Source organism: Pipistrellus hanaki (genome assembly GCF_964339955.1).
Source record: "Pipistrellus hanaki genome assembly, chromosome: 7".
Taxonomy (NCBI): Eukaryota; Metazoa; Chordata; class Mammalia; order Chiroptera; family Vespertilionidae; genus Pipistrellus; species Pipistrellus hanaki.
In genome coordinates, this window is record NC_140509.1 from 86765213 (window position 1) to 86785405 (window position 20193).

The 20193-nt window shown below is 63.0% G+C and overlaps 1 long non-coding RNA gene across 2 annotated transcripts; it reads left to right on the plus strand.

The window, feature by feature from the left end:
• The first annotated feature begins 14133 nt into the window (after positions 1–14133).
• On the plus strand, positions 14134–18056 carry LOC311626023. 2 transcript variants are annotated; one of them, XR_014795618.1, is made up of 3 exons: positions 14134–14166; positions 14388–14531; positions 17446–18056. It is a non-coding gene; the product is annotated as an uncharacterized lncRNA (long non-coding RNA). The 2 variants fall into 2 exon arrangements; XR_014795619.1 differs by lacking the exon at positions 14134–14166 and adding an exon at positions 14177–14286.
• Positions 18057–20193: the final 2137 nt, after the last annotated feature.

Genomic DNA, 20193 nt, shown 5'->3' on the forward strand with positions numbered 1-20193 from the left:
CCGGAAGCATTTTAGAATTAACAGGGGGCTAACTTTCACATATACACAGGGGCCGGACATTGTGTCCCTGACGTCCGATGTCACTCACATCAAGGCCCACGGAACGGAGGGTTTACGCAGAGAAATGTGGACGTGGCTTCCCTCTTTGGGGCTGGTCTCCGTTTCCTAAATCTCTACAGTGTACGGTTCCACGCCTGTTGCGGGTGCTTGTGCCCCGCCCCCGCCCTCCCCCCTCCCCGCCCCCGTTGCCATGGTGAAGCTGGACCCCACAGGAACCGGGAGAGTGACCTTGCTGGGAAGTGGTCATTGCATGAGCTCATCCCGAGCAGGGACGGCCGGCTCCGAGGTCACGGGCTCCTTATAAAGAGGAAATGAGCGCACGGAGACACACAGGGAGGACACGTGAGCAGGAAGGCGGGGCCGCCCTCACAGCCCGCGGCGGGAACAGCCCTTCAACACCTTGATCTTGAACTTGAGCCTCCAGACTGAGAGAATCCATCGCTGGTTTGGAGCACTTTCTGCTGCAGGCTCCCCGAGGAAGACGGCACCTATCGTCAATAAAGGATGGCTCACATTTAGAAAGTAAAGCAGGATTAGGGGGCCCGGCGGGGGGCCCCGGTGGAAGCTCTCGGTGCCTCAGAGGCCTCCGCTCCCCGGGCAGAGGGTGCCGTTTCATAAGCAGCTTTAATGACAGAACATTCTTCCCCGTGAGCCCGGCGCCGCTCCCGGCTCTCATGAGTCACGCCGGTGAGTCATGGCTCCTGGAGCGGAGAGAGGAAGGCCCGGCTCCCGGGAGCCACAGCCGCCTCGCCGCACCCTCCTCAGCCTCCCTTCCCCACCCTGCCCCCAGCCCTGGCCCGAACGGAGCCCCCACGGGCACGGGGGCGGACAGGGGTCCGGCCGGTGCGGTGCCAGCGCCGCCCTGAGCCGGGGTGGTAGTGTCAGGAAAGCCGGTCCTGTGTCCGCCGCCGGAGGAGGCCGCCACGGAAACCTGAGCCGCGGGCCAGACGCAAACACTTCCCAGAATAGCCGCCCCCGGCCGCCCGCAGGCCCGCTTCCGGTGGCACCGGAGCGAGTGGCCAGGCCTCCCCGGAGACGCAGTGGCCGGACAATCGGAGGAAGCGGGCGCTCTCCTCCGGCCGGCGCTGCGGGCTGCTGCTCGAAGGGCCGAGACCCGCTCAGCGGCTGCAGAGGCCCGACGGCTTCCTCTCCCCACAGGGAGCCCCGAGGGAGGGCGTGTCCTTGGTCCGCCCCCCGGCAGCCAGGCACCGTCCACCTCCCTTCAGGCCCGGCCACAGGCCCAGGCCCAGCCTCCTGCTCCTGCACCCGGGGCCGCGCAGGGACTCCCATCACTCCGGGGGCTGGGGAGGGAGACAGCCTCCTGAGGCAGATCTGTCCCCTCCCCGAGGGGGAGGGAGAAGGAGGGAAAGGTAGATGAGGGCGAGAGAGAGAGGAAGGAGGTACCTGGGGGTCTAGGAGGGGGTGTGAGGGAGGGCCAGGCCCCCCAGCAGCCTCTGTGAAGGCCCAGCCCCTGAGCCCAAGCCCCACGCTCTCCACGTGGTTCTCCCCGCCCCTGGGCTCCCCCTGGCCCTGCAATCACACCTTCTCTGGAGCCCACCCCCTCCGGTGAAGACACTTCCTGGCTGATGCCATCCCCCGGATCTGGGCAGGCCCTCCCCTGCCATGCTCTGTCCTAGGGGTGTCGAACTCAATCAGAGAAGGGGCCAAAATCTAAAATCCAGCCTAAATCTCGGGCCGAATGGTTTACTGAACAGTCATAAACTGACAATGTCATAAACTGACAGCGGAGTGCAGTGATGACAGCGCGGTGCGGGCCACATTGCAGGGCCTGGCGGGCTGGATTTGGCCCGCGGGCCTTGTGTTTGACACATGTGCTCTGTCCTCTCCGCACCCGGGTGCCCAGGCAGAGCCTCTGCCCCAGGCTCCCTGTGGATGTGGTTAACCTTGCATTCCACACCCTCCCACGGGCATCCAGGTGGCGGAGAGCAGCCCCGCCCCAGCCAGACCCCGACGGTGACCGTGGGAGAGGGGGCAGCCCTTGGATCTGCTCCGGGGACACTTCCCCGCGGACCAGGGAGAGGACAGCTTGCTGGGGCTCCACTCACAGGTGCTGGCGAGGGTGTCTGAGCCACGTGGCGGGCAGAGGGTCGCGCCCTGCTCCTGGCTCAGAAAGCAGGCTCTCTCCGCGCCCTCTGAGGACCAGGCTGCGGGGCAGGCGGATCGGTTTGGCCAGACGGAGTTGTGAGCCTGAGGCCAGCCCACTGGTTTCCCCGGAGGTGGAATCGCACCCTCCGGCCCCCGGCAGGACACGGCCTGGGAAAACATGTCCTTTTCCCACAGAGAAGTGCCTCGAAGGGGCCCGCCTCTCTCAAGAGACACAGGAAGTCGAGCTTGGTGGCCGGGGCTCTGAGGGGCTCCCTGAGTTTCCTGATCCAAAGGCTGAGACCCGGGCCCCACCCCGAAGGGCAAGCACCCGGCACGAGGCCTCTCTTCCCTCCGGTTGTGTCCATGGGCGGCGGAAGGGCAGTCCGGCTTCACGTAGACACAGCATCGGGACCCTCTCCGCACTACAGGCCAAGCAGATTCCGCCTGCAAGCTGAAGTCTGCAGGCCCATGCTCCTGGGGGCGACTCTACTCGTGTCTGCCCTCCACTGGGTGGTCCCCCAGCCCACTGGTCCTCGCTTGCATGTCTCTGGGTGCTGCACCCAAAGACCCCCCTTGGGCTAACTCCCAGGCCCCTCTGCTCCCCTCGCCCCTGGGCCTGAGCGTGGGAATGATAAGCTCCAGCCAGCAATGCCCTCTAAATGCGATCAGCCAGTTCCCATGGCACCTGGATCACCTGGCCACAAGCCCGGAGCTCCTCTGAGCTGCAATCTGTCAATCAATCAATGAGCTGATCAGTCGATATCTACTGCACACCCTCTCACAGAGGCCTCGGAGGCGGGGGAGCTCAGATCCACCTGAGCATCTCACGCCACATCTGCATGACGGCATCAGTGACGGAGCAGAGAAGAGCCGTGCACAGTGCCCTGAGGAGTCCCACCCGCTCAGAGCCAGGCAGGCAGGACCGCGTGCGGTGACAGCTCAGTGTGTTAATGACACGTCCGTGCTGATCAGGGACTTGGGGGCCTTTTTCATGTGCCCCTCGCCACCTGTGCATCCTCAGCAGAGCAGCGTCATTCCGGTCCTTCCCCCGTGTTCCATTGTCTTCCTGGGGGAGTGAGTGTGTGAGCCTCTGTTCTCGGAGATGAGCCCTCCTCCGAGGTGTCCTGGCCGGCGTGTCCTCCACAGGCGGGCGCCCTTCCATTCTGTTGGTCCGTTGGCCTGTGCAGGAGCTTGTCAGTGTGATGTCCCACTTGTTTCGTTTTTCCCTTTGTTTCTCTTGCCCTCGGAGATAGATGTGGGAATTCTGCTACCTGAGATGTCTACGATTTTGCTGCCTGTGGTTTCACAGCTTAAAATTTTTATGCCTTCCTGTGTGTGGTGTACGTTGGTGGCCTAGTTTCTTTTCTTTTCTTTTTCTACAATTACCTGTCCAATTTCCTCAACGCCATTTATCGAAAAGACTGTCTTTACCCCGCTTTGTATGCTCTGGCCCGCTTTGTCACGTATTAATTGAGCGTAATGGCTGGGGTCGATTTCCGGGTCTCTGTCTGCTTCATCGATCCCTACGCCTGTTCTTGTGCCAATGCCGGGCTGACATGGGTGTTTAAGCCCCAACGGCCAGTCCCATTCCTCTCCTGTGGAGGGTTTGACACCCTCGTCATTGCTCGAAGAACACCATCCCCGGACGTGGAGATCTTTTGTTACAGAGTTTTGAATTAGAGGGACTTTAAAAAAAACAAACCGTAGCTCAAGTCTACCCATCTTCATCAGCACGGGAGCAGTGCTGTCCCGGCGGGAGACGGAGAACAAGGCCGTCAGCCGCTGTGCTTTGGTCCGAGAGGGGAAGTGCACGGAGCGTCCCGCGCCTTGGTGCCAGTCCCCGTGCCAGGGCCGGGCGCGGGCGGCCAGGCCTGGGGGTGGAGGGCCCCGGGCCCCCTGGGGCAGCCCGCAGTGACGGCATTGAGAGGACTGGTTCCCACACCCTCCTTGGCCCCCCATCCTGGCTGCTGCGTACCTCTGGCCCAGTTCAGACACAAACCCGCCTGTGGGATCGGCTCATCTGATCCCCACAGGCCCCCGGCTCCGCCTGGCACACGCCCCGCCTGGTGCGCTGCCCGCACCCCTCTGCCGGCCAAGCTCCCACTGGGGCCCATTCTGCCGCCTGAGCTGGCGGCCCACGCTGACCACGGGCCATGGGAACCGGCCCCGGCCCGTCTCCGAGGTGACGGGGATTCCTGAGCCGCACGGGCTGTCGCTTTGGGATACGGACCCTTTGATGCCCGAACGCGGGCCGCTCTGCCACCCCCGGCAGCTGGGACCGAGGCGCTTATCCCAGAACCAGATCCTGCAACCGTCTGACCAGACGTCCGAGTCCCGACGAGTGGCTCACCTCCTGCTGAGCGGGGGGTTAGCGGGCGGCAGGGGACCCCACGTGGCCCCCGGGTCCTGCTCCCCCCACCACGCAGCCCTGCAGGCTTGTAGCCCGCCTGCCTCGGCACACCAGCCTCTGCTGGGACTTCCTGGACCCCAGAGAGGCCTGCCTCTCCTCCCCGACCCCCACTTCTCTCCAGGCCGCGCCCGCTCCTCCAGTCCCTGTCATTGCCGGACACCTCCCTGGCCGTCCACGGCCATTTCCCCTGCAGGGCCATGGCGCTAGCCCAGGCCTGGGCCTCAGCGACGTTCTCTCTCCTGGCCCAGAGGGTATCGGGGGCTGCCAGCCTCCCCAGGGCAGCCAGCCGTGATGAGCACCTCTGGGTTGGTCAGTGTGGGCTCGTTCCTAGGAATGAGTGGGGCAGGCTCTATCCGTTTCCCGGGGCCACCAGGCCACTGTAGCCACAGCCGGGGGGGCAGACAACAAGAGAAAACTACTCCCCCTGGGTCTGGAGTCCTCGAGTCTGGAATCGGGGTGCTGACGGGCGCACTCGCCCAGGCCTGTAGAGGAGGGTCTCCTCTCGGCTCCCACAGCCCTGGAGGCCCAGGCGTGGCTGTGCCGCATCCTTCCTGCCTCCGCGGTCGCAGGCCTCCGTGTGTCCGTTCCTTCTCTGCGTACGGAGCCCAGCCGCTGGAGGAGGCCTCTCCGAGGAGCTCATTCACCTACAGCACCTCCAAACCCCATGTCCCTGAGGCCCCGCTTGCAGGTGCTGGTGGTTGGGGTGTCCACAGAGCTTTTGGGGGCACAATTGGACCCCTCACACAGGCAACGTCTGCCTTTGCCTCCTTCCCCAGCTCACCCTCCCTTTCCCCATCGCCATGTCCTGCTCCCCCGCCCCCTCTAACTCCGCACGGTGAGAGGAGGAGGAAGGCCAGCCTCACTGGGTGGGACTCCAGGTCCTGCTCTCGCAGGCGACAGGGCGATGGAGCTGCAGGCGTCCGGGGAGGAGCGGAGGAGGCGGCCTGGGGCCTGGGCACGTGCTGGCTGTGCTGTCAGGGAAGCCAGCGCCTGTGCCGGGACCCAGACCCCTGCCCCTGAGTCTGGGAGTCCGCTCTCCCCACGCCCCTCAGCGCCCACCGGCCGCTGCTCGCAGGCTGGCAGGTCGGGGCCAGCCCGTCTGGCAGAGGAAAGGCCGGGCGCGGGGACACGTGGGCCGTGGAGGAGTGGTGGGTCAGACGGGACGGCCCAGTCCCGCTCCGAGGGAGGGCTGGGCTGGGAGCTGGCAGACCAGGGTGGCACAGGGACGCCACCGTGTGCTCCGCTCCCTCCCGGCCCACGGCTGACCCCCCATCAGGGGTAGCGGGTTCCTGTGAGCCTGGGGCTGCCCTGGAACCTCCCCTGGAGGCACAGGCAGCACAGCAGTGAGTGTGTCAGCCGCTGCTGTGGGCCCAGAGGGACCGACCTCTCATGGTGTTTGTTTTGTTTTAATCCTCACCCGAGAGCATTTTCCATTGGTTTTTAGGGAGAGAGGGAAACAGAGAGAAGCCCGATGTGAGAGAGACACATCGATGGGTGGCCTCCTGCACGAGTCCTGACCCCGGCCAGGGCCGAGGAGGAGCTGGCAACTGACTGAGTTACGTGCCCTTGACCGGAATCGAACCCAGGACGCTTAAGATCACAGGCCAACGCTCTACCCATTGAACACACTGGCGAGGGCCGCCCCTCCCTTCTGAACTGAGCCGCCTTGGGCACTCGCCCATCCGACCAGCAGATCCGCCCTCCGCCCGCTTCTGGCACAGGGGTGGGGGAGCAGGCGGGAGGAGGGCAGAGACCCTCACTAAGGCCCAGAGGCCATGCTCCGTGGGGAGGAGGGTGGCTCTCCTGCACCCCCACAGACGGGGCCCCCGCAGGGCCAGCCCGGCCTCGCCCCAGCCTCTGAGCCTGTCCCTGCCGGGCTCAGTGAGAGCGCTGGCTCCGCTCTGGCCGGGAGGTGGCGGGCGGAGGGCTGCGGGGCGCGCTCACAGGCCGCTGCTCGGAAAGTACCTGCGGCCGGAGGTACTTGGCATCAGCCGTCTCTTCTAAAATTACCCGCTGGCCTGTGACTTAAACTATGCCACGGGGACAGCGTCCCCTCTGAGGGGAGCTGGGCTGGGGGAGGCCGGGCGGACCTCCCAGGCCGGGGACAGGTCCCCGCCGAGCTGCTCCCGCTCCGGAGTGGCAGCCCGAGAGGCCGGGCAGCTGGGCTCACAGCGGGGAGGAGCCGGGCCTCCTCAGGGAGATGCAGTGACCCTCCGGCTGCCCCCGCTGCCCAGCCCAGTGCGTCCTGAGGTGTGTGCGTGTGTGTGTGTGTGTGTGTTTGTGTGTGTGCGTGTGTGTGTGTGGGGGGGGGGCCTGGGTTGCTTCACCGAGGCTCTTTCCGTAAAGGAACCATGGCGTCTGTTCCCTGACCTTGACCGTTCATGGGGCCACTGGCTTAGCCAGGTCCCTCTCCAGCTGTGTCTGTGTCTGAGGCGCATGTGACATGACATCACTGTGGGAACATCCATGGGGACGGCAGGCGGGGGAGAGGGACACCTGGAGGAGTCAGACCTGGAGCCCAAAGGGGCCCTTCCCGCCTTTGCTGGGCCTGTTCATACATGGTAACGTGGCCAGCAACACACAAGCGCCTGCACACAGATGCAACTAGGGAGGTCGGGACGGGCCGGCAGTCCGGGCCCCTGGAACCAGAGGAGAGTGGCCCCTGCAGGCCTGTGGGGCCCGGAGCCAGCCTGGCCGCCTCCCTGCCCTCCCCACCCCCCCGGAGCCCTGATGGCTCCCGTCCGGCCCCCAGCAGCCCCGCCCCCAGGACAGGCAGCAGCACCCGATCAGCTCCCGGCTCCAGTGCCTTGGCCACCCAGCCACCGGCTCCGGTCTCAGCAGCCTGTTCCACACGCCCCCTCAAACGTCCTAAAAATAAGGGCTGATGTCAGGGGGCTGGCCTCGGGGGCGTGCAGGGGGAGGAGAGGACAAAAACAAAGAGCAAGCCCAGGGCTGCTTTCACTCCGGAGTGCCTTGTCTGGGGGACCTGAGGAAGCCATCGGACACACAGGACCCTTCAGCCTCAGGAACACCCTGACACGCTCACCTTCCAGCTCAAATTACACAACAGACACTTTTCCCAAACGTCTTTCTCCCGATCTGAGCTCAGCACAGGGTGTCCCTTCTCTGGGGCCACACGCTTCCTCCCCACCCCCGGGCCCTCCCTTCCCCCCCGCCTCCCACGGCCCAGCTGCCAGGCCCTCTGGGTTTGGACCGGCACCAGCACTGCCCTGACTCCGGGCCGGCCAGCCATGCTGTTACCCCAAAGTGTCCCCCGAGGCTGCCCGGCGAGCCCCAGGAGCAGCCAGTGTGACGGGCAGAGGCCCAGCGGCAGGAGCAGGAGCAGGGCCCGGGCCGCCCGAGGGGGAGGCTTCCGGAGGGGACGGACCGCCTGGGAACCCCAGCGCCCGCCGCGAAACACCCTCCCTCTGCAAATGTTAACGCGCTGGGAGCTCCTAACACGCCGAGTGGTTACGAGCTCAAAAGCTTTGCGGGGGATTTTCTCTGAGGATCGCTAATGCGCTTCTCTGATGGAGCACTTCCGGCTCCGAGTCCCTCCCGAAGCTGTAAACAGGCCGGTAAGTGCCCGACAGGGAGGCCGTCCCCCCCCAGCCCTCCGGGCCAGGGTCCGCCTGCAAACACCGGGGAGGGCCGGGCCGGAGTGGAGGGGACCAGAGGGCCGCGCCGGGACATGTGCGTCTTGGCATTAAGGACACACAGGAGCCGAAACCGGCGTGGCTCAGTGGATAGAGTGTCAGCCTGCGGACTGAAGGGTCCCGGGTTCGATTCCGGTCAAGGGCATGTACTTTGGTTGCGGGCACATCCTCAGTGGGGAGTGTACAGAAAGCAGCTGATTGATGTTTCTCTCTCATCGATGTTTCTAACTCTCTATCCTTCTTCCTTCCTTTCTGTAAATGTATTTTGAAAGAAAGAAAAGAAGGAAGGAAGAAAAAAAAAGAAAGAAAGAACACACAGGAGCCCAGCCAGCCTGGCTCAATGATTAAGTGTCAATCCATGACCCAGGAGGTTACAGTTCAATTCCCAGTCAGGCCACAGGCCCAGGTTGTGGGCTCGACCCCCAGTGTGGGGCTGGCAGGAGGCAGCCGATCCATGATTCTCTCTCATCATCGATGTTTCTCTCTCTCCCTCTCCCTTCCTCTCTGAAATCAATAAAAATACATTTAAAAAGAAGAGCACGCAGGAGCCGGGCAGGAGGGCACTGCACCTGGCAGAGGTGCCAAGGGGAGCTTCGAGGCTCGTCCCAACGCCAGCACATGGGGCTGCCCCCCGGCTCGGCCATGAACTTGGGAAACTCCATGAATTAACCCACGATGCATGGAAGCACTGCCCACCTGCCTGCTCCCAACTTCCAGGCCTCAGATAACCAGGCAGCACTTGCCAGTGACTCACAGTGACCTTCCCGCTCCACCCCTTACCCTCCCCCCACCGCCCACCCCCCATAGCCCTGCCTCGTGTGACCTTCTGACCTACATGCAGTGAGGGAGTTTCTGGGGTATTTTGGGGAGACAGCTGTTTGTGGTTCTCGCCGGATTCCGGGTGACAGTGGCAGAGGGGCTGGGCAGGGGCCTGGGGCTGGTGAAGGCGGCCAGGAGAATGTGGGTGTGGGGTCCCCTGCCGATGGGGAGGGGGGAGGGGTGTGAGAGAGAGGGGAGAGGGTGAATGAAGAAGAAAGGACTGACTTCTCATCGGCCCTGAGGTGAAGTTCAGGTGCACCCCCTCCTAGGCGGACCTCTGCAGGAAGGAATTTCAGACGGTAAATGAGGAACGCTGGGGAGGGGTGTCCTGCAGAGAGGGGAGCCGAGATCCTTATGCATAACCCCCCCAGCGACCCCCAAACGAAGGAGCTGGAGTGAGAGGATCCTGGGTGGCCCCGGGCGGCAGCTCCTCCCCAGGGTCTGGTGAGAGCGGCCGAAGGTCACCGTCACAAGGAGACGGGGCCGCAGAGCAGAAGCAGGAGCAAAGCTTCCGGAGACGAAGGAGGGACCCACACGCCACGGAATGTGGGCGCCCCTGGCTGCTCCTCGTTAAACTAGCCCAGCCCGTGTGGCTCAGGGGCTGAGCGTTAACCCAGGAACCAGGAGGTCACAGGTCAATTCCCGGTCACAGGTTGCTGGCTCGATCTATAGCGTGGGGAGTGCAGGAGGCAGCTGCTCAGTAATTCACTGATGTTCCTCTCTCTCTCCCTCTCCCTTCCGCTCTGACATCATAAAATATATATATATAAGCTGTGAAAAGTGTGTGTCCCAGTGAGCCGGGCGGGGCTGGAGGATGGAGTAGCAGCAAGGTTCCCTGCAGGGGGTGGGGGTTGGAGGGTGGGGGTGGGGGCTGGGGGGTAGGGGACGGGGACGGGTTGGGCACTAAGAACACCGGGCGCTTCGTGCTGCTTCCCCAGCACGTCTCAGAGGAGAGACACGGAGACACCTCCAGGCCCCTCCGGAATGTTCTGGGCAGGTCCCCTCGGGGCTCTCCCAGGAACCGGTGCTGAGTCTGTGTTTGCACCGAGAGCAACCGTGCCTGAGAAGCTGATGGTTGGATGTGAAGGGAGGTCCGGGGGCTGCACAAAGGTGCAGAAGCATGTACCCCTCCGCCCCAGCCGTGCGAAGGAAACACTGACCGAAGTGAAGCTGCTGAGCCGGAAGAATGGCTGCCATTCTTCCTTCTCACGGGCAGTGCGGGGTCTTCTGTGCCAGCATCGGGCGTCGCTGAGCCACTGCCCTGCCCCCCGTGGCCGGCAGCTCGCGGTGCCACACAGGGACATTGTGTGCGGCCTTGTCCCTGTTCCCTGTGGCAGGCTCTCCCCCGGCTCCGGGCAGCTGAGTCCGCGTCCTCAGTCCTCAAGGCCCCGCTCCTTCAGTCCCGTCCCTGACCCGAACAGTCCTCCCTGCTGGAGCGGCGCCTGTCCGTGCCCTTCGCCACGCGGAGCGTCAGAATGACAGGGGCTCGGTTCTCACCCGGAACCCCCTGCCGGCCTCCAGGCGAAGGAGCCGCACAGCCAGGGCCTGGGCTCAGGTCCTTCCCGACAATGTCTGTGGGGAGGGAATCCTCACAAAGGGAACGGTCAGCGCCCACCCGGGGCCACCGTGTGCCGCTGGCTCCAGGCTGGGCAGAGCCCGGGAAAAGGAGGGCGCGTTTTCTAATGAAAACAAACGAGTTTCAGGTCACCCCCACTCACCTGTGACTCTCCCCCCCCCTCCCCGAGCACAGATGGGGCGCATGCACCTTCCAAAATCCCGTTAGTGAAACCCAAGTTTAAAAAAAAAAATCGAAGGAACATCTGGTCAACCAGAAAGCGGAGCCCGGAGCGGGGCGCCCAGGAAGGAGTCGGGGTTCATGGCTGCGGAGGGGCCGGCTGAGGTGTGGAGGGGCGGGCTGAGGTGTGGAGGGGCCGGCTGAGGTGTGGAGGGGCGGGCTGAGCTGCGGAGGGCCAGGCTGAGGTGTGGAGGGGCGGGCTGAGGTGTGGAGGGGCGGGCTGAGGTGTGGAGGGGCGGGCTGAGCTGCGGAGGGCTGAGCTGCAGAGGGCCGGGCTGAGCTGCAGAGGGCCTGGCTGAGGTGTGCAGAGCGATTTGCATGGAGTGTCTGGAATGTGGGGTGTGAGATATTAAGGACTCAGCATGGAATTATTAAGGGATTTTTTTTCAGGGTAAAAAGATTGTGGCGGAGCCTACAGGAACCTGGGGAGAACGTTTCCTTCCTCGTTGAGGTTCTTTCAGGCGGGCAGGAGCCAGGATCGGTAATCACGGAGGCCTCTGGTGGAGCGGAGGAGGCGGCATTTCCGATTGGGCCGCAGCGGCCTCCGGAGCCGCCGGAGTGACTGTGGGAGGAGGAGTGGCCTCTTCCCCGCAGGAGGCCGCGCCGCGGAGAAGGAGACAGGAGGCGGCCACCGTGGCCCAGGAGCTGCGGAGCCCTCAGGACGGGTGGCCCTGTTGAGGAAGTGTCTCTGCGGGGATGCTGCCCAGAGAAGAGCCGGTGGTGCTGTGCGTGGGGCCTAGGAGGCGGGGGAGCAGACACGCACCGTGTGTCCTCCCTGCGGTTCGCAGGCCGAGGTCTGGCGGGCACAGCACCCGGGCCAGACGCCACGGGTCCTGCAGCAACACGCCGGGTGCAGACGGTGCCCGCGGCCAGCACGCCCCGTGCGGAGGGCGAGGAAAGGGCGCAGCTTGCTAGATTCATTTCCCCTTTTCCATTCTCACTTCCCCAAAGTGCACCCAGAGCCGGCATCGCTGGCGTGGGGTGCCCGGCCTGGCCGGCCCCCGCGGGAGCCAGGGACAGACACTGAGATTCGGGGCCCAGCGCTCAGAAGTACACGGTACTGCGAGCTCCTCGGACCCGTGGCACTGGGTCCACACATGCCTGGAAGCACGGTGGCCAGAGGGCTGAGTAGCAAAGCCAGGCCTCAGGGCTCACGTGTGCATGTGGTGTACATGCAGCGTGTACTGGCTCGGATCACGTGTGGTGCGTGTGCTCTGTACACCGTCAGCAAGCGTCGTCACCGTAAAGGCATCTGGAGGCGCTCCCTTGCATTTATTTATTATTTTTAACCGCTGGCCCGGCTGCCGCGTCCGGAGGAAGTGAATCTCCGCCTGCTGATGGCCTCCTTTCCACCGCTTCTCCGCCACGGCCAGTCAGGAGGTGGCTCACTCAGCGGGCCGGGGCGGAGGGCACCGACTGCAGCCGGGCGTTCCTCCCTCCCTCCGCCTCGCACGCAGGTCCACCCCTCAGCCATCCCCACCCCGCTCTCTCTGCCCCCCCCCCCCCATTCCATAAGGAGCAATTGGCAAAGTCATCCCCAAGACGGCGCGTTTAGGTGACCATCACGCCCAAGAACCAAAGAGCCGGTGCACAGGGCCCGCTGGTGGGAGGGCCGTTTGGGATGTGCAGAGACGGGAACCGGGACGGAACCGGGACAGGCCGCCTGCGACTGTGCGGTGAGAGCTACTCACCCCACAGAACCAGGTGCTTATCCCTGACCCAGGGCCAGTGGGGAATGACTCTTATTAAATCGATAGATCAATCCAAAGCCAATAAGTCAAGACACCCAGAGGTGGATCAGTCAGCTGGCCCTAAGCGGGAGCTAGGGACGTGGGGAGCCAGCCTGGCACCGGCAGACAGCTAACCCCAGGCTTTCCTCCCTCTGCCCACATCCTCCGCTCCACGGAGACGGAAGCGGCCCATCTGCAGTTCCACACGTGGCATCCACTGTGCACAGGAGGGTGCAGCCTCCGCGGGACCCATGAGACCACTCCCCAGGGTCCAGGCCCTTCGGCCGCAGGCCCACCCCTGCTGCTCCCTCCCCTCGGCCTCGTGGGCTGTCCCCCGCGGTGGCTGCTGTGAGGAGCCTGAGGCTCTGGGGCGGAGGCCGTGCTGCAGACGGGGCAGTGTGGCGGCACACACGTGGGCGTGGGCCCAGATTCCCGACCACGGCCAGGCCTCAGCGGGCAGTTCCCCTGTGGCCGCCGGGAGGGAAGGGCGGTCTGCAGACGGAGCCCTCCCTCTCCGCCGCCTCCTCTGCGCCTCCCCCTCTGTGCCTGCCGGGAGCCAGGCTTCGGGCGCCGCTGGCTGCTTCTCTACACACAGCACACACAACGCACACGCACACACAAACACACCACTCATACCTATAAACACACATCACAAATGCACACAACACACATGCATAGCACACACACCTTCACACAAACTTACCACACACACACACACACACACACGCACGCACCCACACGCACATGCACACTCACACATGCACACTCACAAACCTACTCTCACATGTGCGATCGCGCACACACAGGACAGCATGGCCGTCCCCAGCGGCACCAGGAAGGCGGGAGGTGGCTGGGCTCCCTCCTGCTCCACCCTGACCCTGACCACCTGCACAGCGGGCACGGCTCCGGCGGCTCTTCCCCCTGGGCACTGTAGAGAGACAGCCGGGGGAGGAGGACAGCGGACCTGGGGAGAGCAGGGGGGATGCTGAGAAGGGAAGCAGGTGGGGTCTGGGCAGGACAGAGGCTCTGTCAGCGCTTCCTCAGGTGTGGAGAGGAGGGTTCCCGGAGCGGAGTGGGCGCACCCTGTGTGGGAATGACGCTCTGCCATGGCAGGTCCGTGTGGATCCTGCGTCTCCATTTCAGGGCGCCACTCAGGGGCCCGGCATCCGTGTTGCAGCTACTCAGGCTGACGGGGGTCTCAGGCTGGCGGACGAGGCCCCGCTGAGGACAAGCCCCCTGACAGTGTGGGCAGAGGGCTCCCGCCAGGGAGGGCCGGGGTAAAGAGCCGCAGATAGTGTGTTCACCCAGCACTTCACCACGCTGCACACACAGGACAGAACGTGTGCAAACGACACCTTCCCTGACGCCATGTGTGTAAACAAAACCAGAACTTCTTAAAGGACCCAGAGCCCGAACCCAGATGCTTAGCTTCCATCAAGCCCAGCAGGAGCCGCAGGAGCAGAGGAGCAGACACGGTGTACCTGTGCACACACGTGAGGCGTCTCTGCGCCCGCGGGGGGGGCGGGGAGCTGGCGTCCTGCAGGCACTGACTCAGACACTCAGAGGCGGTGGCGAGTGGGAGGAATGTGGGTGGGTGTCCACAGGGAGACGTTGCCCCAAGAACACGCCGCAGGGCACCCGCTGGGCCTGGCTGAGGCCCCGCCCGCGCATGGAGGACCCGCGGGGACGCGCCGAGCAGCTGGGGCCTCCGTCCGTGCCTCCGGTGGAAGGACCCTCGGGTGGGGCTGGGGGCGGGGGAAGGAGGAGGCTGTGAAGAACGTAATTAAGAGTTGTGTGTTTGCTTTAAACAGAGAAGAGAGACACTGAGGCCTCCTAGGACAGCGGTCCCTCGGCCTGGAAGGTCTGTGGGTGCAGGATGGGAGGACGAGGGGCGCGTCTAGACGTGTGACCACCCACGTGGATGGAGATGGAGGAGAAGAGAGATGGCGTCACAGGTAACCCGGATGTGATCGCTGAGAAGGAGGGACATTGTAACGTGAGGGAGATAAGGCGGATCTGGACTTCAGTGATTGTTGCCTTGAAATACTAGTGGAATTTCTTGCGCGGCTGGCATGGCTCAGGGGCTGAACATCAACCTCTGAACCAGGAGGTCAGTTTGATTCCCGGTCAGGGACAGGCCCGGGTTGCTGCTTCATCCCCAGTGGGGGGAGTGCAGGAGGCAGTCAATCAAGGATTCTCTCTCACCACTGCTGTTTCTCTCTCTCTGGCTCCCTTCCTCTCTGACGTCCATAAACATGCATTTTAAGAAAGGAAAAGAAATGCTGATTCCTGGGTTGAGACTCGGGGCAGAGGCCTCTGGTAGAAAGCCACCAGTGTCTGCTCCTTGTCTCCTGAGCAGAACTTCGGATGTCACGGGTCTTCCTCTGTCTTACGTTCTAATAGCTCGGGCAGGAATCACCTCACACAGGAAACTGCGAAGTGGTGCCACTGGGCTGTCGCGATTCCTCCTTCGCCTCCTCCGCTCTCGGTTTCCCAGCGTGGCCTGAGGCCATGTCCGTGCGATGACTGCCGGTCAGTTATTTGTGAACTGCCCCTTCACTCTGTGTTTCCTCCCGAGCACAGTTACTGGCTGTGGGGATGGCAGGAAGACCACAGGCTTATCCAGACCACTCACTATCTGCAGGTCACATCAATGATGACATTCACCTTGACCACCTGACCAAGGTTGTGTATAACTAGTTTGTCCAGTGCAAAGTGACCCCCCCTGCATGCGCACGCACATGCCACCACACACACACACACACACACACTCACGCACACGCACACACACACACACACACAGTTATCACACATACACACACACTCACACACGCTCTCACACACACACTCTCACACTCACACACACACACTATTCTTCGGAAGCAAGTCACTACATCCAGCCACATTCAAAGGCAGATGGGGTAGGGGGTGGGAGCTTCTACATAGATTATTGGGGATTCTTCTGTAGGAAATATTAGTCTCTCTTCTCCATTTACGTATCCATGTGCATCAGCAGGACACGCAGAGCCCATGTGACACTCGAGTTATAACACAGTTACTGACTTTCCGCCCCAACGTCCCACCTCTGGCCTCGGAGAGCATCTCCCGGCGGCTCTGCGTCTTTCTGACCCAGATCCCATCCTGCGGTGACGTGGGCACCTGGCTCTCTGCTGCTCCAGCTGCTCCAGGCTCTCCCTGGGTTTGCATTCTCCCTGACTCAGGCCCAGAACGAGCCCTTTCTCTAAGGAGCCTGGGCCCTCTTATAGGAGGATGGCACCTGATGCCACTGCAGTGCCCCTGCTCCTGGCCCACTCGGCAGGCAGAGGCGGGAAAGACGGCGGGTGCTGACTCGGAGACTCACACGTGTCTTCATCTCCGCGTCCATCTCTTCACCCACACGGAGCCAAGCTGAGTCCACAGGGCGTCTGGCTCTAACCTCCCAGCCCGCAGCGCCATGAGCCCGCACCCACCGCTGTGGTCACACAGGCATTGACCTGTCGACCCCGCGCACAACCAACGCTTGGGGAAGTGTGAGGACACACGAAAGGCTCGGATTCCACGGGAACAGGAACCCAAGCGAGAATGTGAATCGACAGGGTGCACGGGGCTTGGAAGTCAGTCAGTGCCGCACTTGGGAAGGCGAAGAGGAGGCTCCCGGAGATCTGTGGGGAGGGGGCGGGATGGATGCATCGCCCACAAGCTGGGGTCCGGCCATGCTGACAGACAAAACCGTGCAGAGAGCGGGCACTGACGCAGCTAGAATATTCCAGCCAAGGGGGGCGGGAGGAGGGTGGGGGGGAGAGGCGGGTCCCTGCATGGGCGGCCATGGACAGCCAGAGTCTAGCTCTGAGGGTGCGGGCGTCGGTGTCCAAGCTTCCAGAGAGCCGAGCGGAGCGGGGCGTGCACGAGGGACGGGCTCACCCTCCTGCAATGCAGAGGGATTAGCTGTTCCCGCGGCCGCTCCAGAGGCAGAGCTGAGGGAGGCCTGCAGCCCAGGGCGTGCCCAGAGCCATGGGCTCAGCGGGAGGGGCAGGCCGGGCCCACACACTCCCCACGGGGGACAGCAAACAGCACGGTCGGGGCAGGTGGCTGGAGGGCAAGGCTCGGGGCCAGACCCTAGAGACACCACCAAGGACGAGCTAAAGACGTCCAGCGGGCTTTGTGACGACAGGCTCCGGAGAAAAGCTCCGGAGAAAGAGGGACCACGTGAAGGAGGTCCGGCCCCGGAGGTCAGAGAGGGAGCAGGAGGCCCGGCCCAGCAGACGGCAGGCCCGTCCGGGGGAGCACAGAGCAGAAGGGCTGTGAGCACAGGAAGGGGAAGGGGAACTTCCCAGCAGCCAGCACCGTCCAAAAATAAAGCCCCGCCCGAACCAGGAGAGGCTTCAGTCCCTCGGACATCAGCGGGCAGCGGGCTGCGATGGCAAATGAAGGCGGACCCGTTGGAGCTGAGGGGCGAACGGGTGCTGGGAGGAGAGACCGGCCGGTCGGGTTGAGGGCCATGGAAGTGGGGTGAGCTGACGGCTCCCCAGAAGTAACGATGCTGCTCAGAGGTTCCAGGGGCCTGGGGTGAAACAGCAGGTTGCCCCACAGAGCACTGGGCATCTGTCTGCTTGATGTGGTACCGGGAGTGGATTTTGTTCTTTCCTGTTTATACAAAATCTTAAAAAAATAAACAAAAACCAAAAAAAAACCAGAGTCCCCCACCAGAGTGAGTGGGGAGGCCAGGACCACGCCAGGAGAGCGGGGCCAGTCCGCGGTGCTCTCACCGTGACCTCAGCCCGGGAGAGGGGGCGGCCGGGAGCCCTCCCAGGACTCATCCCGCCCTGATGTTTCTTCCGCCCCCCCCCCTTTTTGTTTTTGTTTTTTAAGAAAAGATGGTGTTATTTAAAGTGAAACTACGTAAAGCGTGGCTCTCCAGGAATGCAGCCGCCCCTCTCCCACCCGGTGCGGCTTCTCCGGCCTCTTCCTCAGCCGGAGAATGGGTCAAAGTCACACGCGTCTGACTTCCCGCCGGATGCAGTCACTCGGGGAGGAGGGACTGTGCACGGGCCGAGCTTACACACAGGTGGGCACGGTCACCGTAGACCTGGGCACTCTGCCGGCTCCTGGCCGGACGCGGCCGGACGGTGACAGGCAGGCCCGCCGGCGGCCAGCGGGTCCGGGAAGGACTCAGCCGCAGAGGCCGGCGCTCTGTTGCTGGTGCGTGGGAGACACTGTCAGGGACAGGAGAGGCTGTGGCCCCGCGGGCGTGGGGCCGAGGACTGGCCAGGGGGGAGAGAAGACGCCAAGCCCAGGGTTAGCCCAGGTGCGGAGGGGAGTGGGTGGCCCCACGTCCTCACGGGGACCCCACAAGCGCCGGGGTAATGGGGCGCTCAGACGTGAAGGCAGAGTGGGAAGGGCCGAAGAAGGGCTGTCTGACCTGTAAAATGTGAATAAATAAATGCCGGTGAGGGTGAGACTGACCCAGTCTTACTGAGATTGACATTTGCAGTTTGCTCTTTGCAAGTGCTTGGGGACCAGGGGGACCCCTGAACCCAGGTGCTGAGCACAGACACTGCAGAGTCAGCGAGTGCCACTCACACCCAGGCTGGGCACGGCCCCGGGAACCGCGAGGGGACCTCCTGGTGGGAGCATGGATTAGGCAGCACAGAGCACAGGGGAGACCACCCGGAAAACCCACGTCCACGGGGCCAGCCCCACGCTGTCTCCTCCAGGAGCTCTGCTCCCCCCCCCCCCCCGTGTCTCCTCGGGGCCACACCCTCTAGCACTGGGCCCGGGGCCTTTGGAGGGGGAAGGGGGGGACGGCCTCAGAGGTCCCACCAGACCCTGCAATTCTGGGGTTTGGGGAGACAGGGTGAGAACTCAGCACGAAAGAACACACCGGGTGTGGGGCCTTTCCTCCTTCCACTGGTCTCCCAGCTGACAGCTTCTCGGTGGATGAAATGCTGAACGGATAAGGGGGTTGAAAAAGAAAGGCATGTCCTTTTAAAACTCAAACCACCATATATGGGAAAGGGAAAAAATGCTTTATTTAATACACGTTAAAGTAACAAAACAACAAAATAGTTTTTAAAACAATCAAGAACATAATAACACGAGAAAGGGATGCATGGACATACATGGTTTGCAAGGAAGATCGATGCTGATTGGGCATTTGGGGATGGCCAGGGTGAGTGTGTGCAAACACAGCTGACGACCTTGGCCCTGGGGGGCTGAGGCTGAGGCCGGGGGTGTGGTCCAGTGCCTCCCAGGACCAGATCTGCTGGCGTCACCCCCTCTGGCCTCCCCGTCTGCTGAGCCCACAAGGAGGATGGCTTTTCGCTGGCAGGTGAGGAGGCTGAGGTCAGAGATGGAGCTCACCTGCCGAGTTCCCCCCGCTGGTCAGTGGAGGCGCGGAGACTCGAACCCAGACTGGCCTCCAGGTGCTCGCTCTTCCCACCAATCCCCACGGCCGATCCACTTAAATGCGTCAGCTTTGCGCGCCCCCTCTCCCCTCCCCCCCACCCGCCACAGAGCCTCCAGGCGAGCGGGCACAGGCACTCCTGGATGCCTCTGTGGGGGGCACACATGTCAGAGTTGCCTCTGTCTCTTCCCCCGGTTCTCTTTCGCCACAATGACCCCCAGCAAGACCAGCCCCGGGGTCCAGAGACAGCCTAGCCTGGCGAGCCGTGGGAGCCCCCACTGTGTGCTGCCCCCACTGTGTGCCGCCCCAGAGGACGGTGCCTTGCCACCCCGGTCCCCACCTGTCCTTCTTGCTAAGGATTCCGCCTGTACATCAGAGCCCAGACCCAGGAGCAGAAACCTGAGAAAGGTGTCTCTCCGTCTGTAAGTGGCCTTGACTTTGTTCGTTGGGAACTAGACACGCTATCACACTCCACGGATGGCCTGCCTGAGGGGCCCCCGCCCACGGAGAGGGACCGGGGCGGCTGGTCGGGGCTGGGCTCCTCTCTGCGGTTCCATTTTGTTGTCTGTCGCCTCTGCCCTTCCCCCTGGAGAGCAGGGCTCTGTGGACAATTAATCCTGAGGAGAAACAGCTTCTCTTCTCCACGCGGCAATGTGCGGCCCGCGTCCGGGGCACTGAGGTCAATCCCGCAGGTGGAGGTCATGTCTGAGAGCCTGGAGGAGCCTTCCCCATAGAAACACCACGTTCTGCGGTCAAACACCGGCCAGACGCGCTCGGCCTGGGCACGTTCCCGGGGTGATGCTGTGTGTTGGTCAGAGGCCTGGGCTGGGGCTCACACCTGATTTCCTGTCTTGTCTTTTTTATATATATATTATTGATTTTTTACAGAGAAGAAGAGAGAGAGAGATAGAGAGCTAGAAACATCGATGAGAGAGAAACATCAATCAACTGCCTCCTGCACACTCCCTTCTGGGGATGTGCCGGCAACCAAGGTACATGCCCTTGACCAGGATCGAACCTGGGACCCTTCAGTCTGCAGGATGATGCTCAATCCACTGAGCCACACCGGTTAGGGCTCCTGTCTTTTTTTAATTGACTTGAGAGAGAGAAACGTTGATTTGTTGTTCCACTTATCTATGCATTCATTGGTTGATTCATGCATATGCCCTCACCAGGGATCGAACCCAAAACTCTGGTGAACCAAGACAGCACAT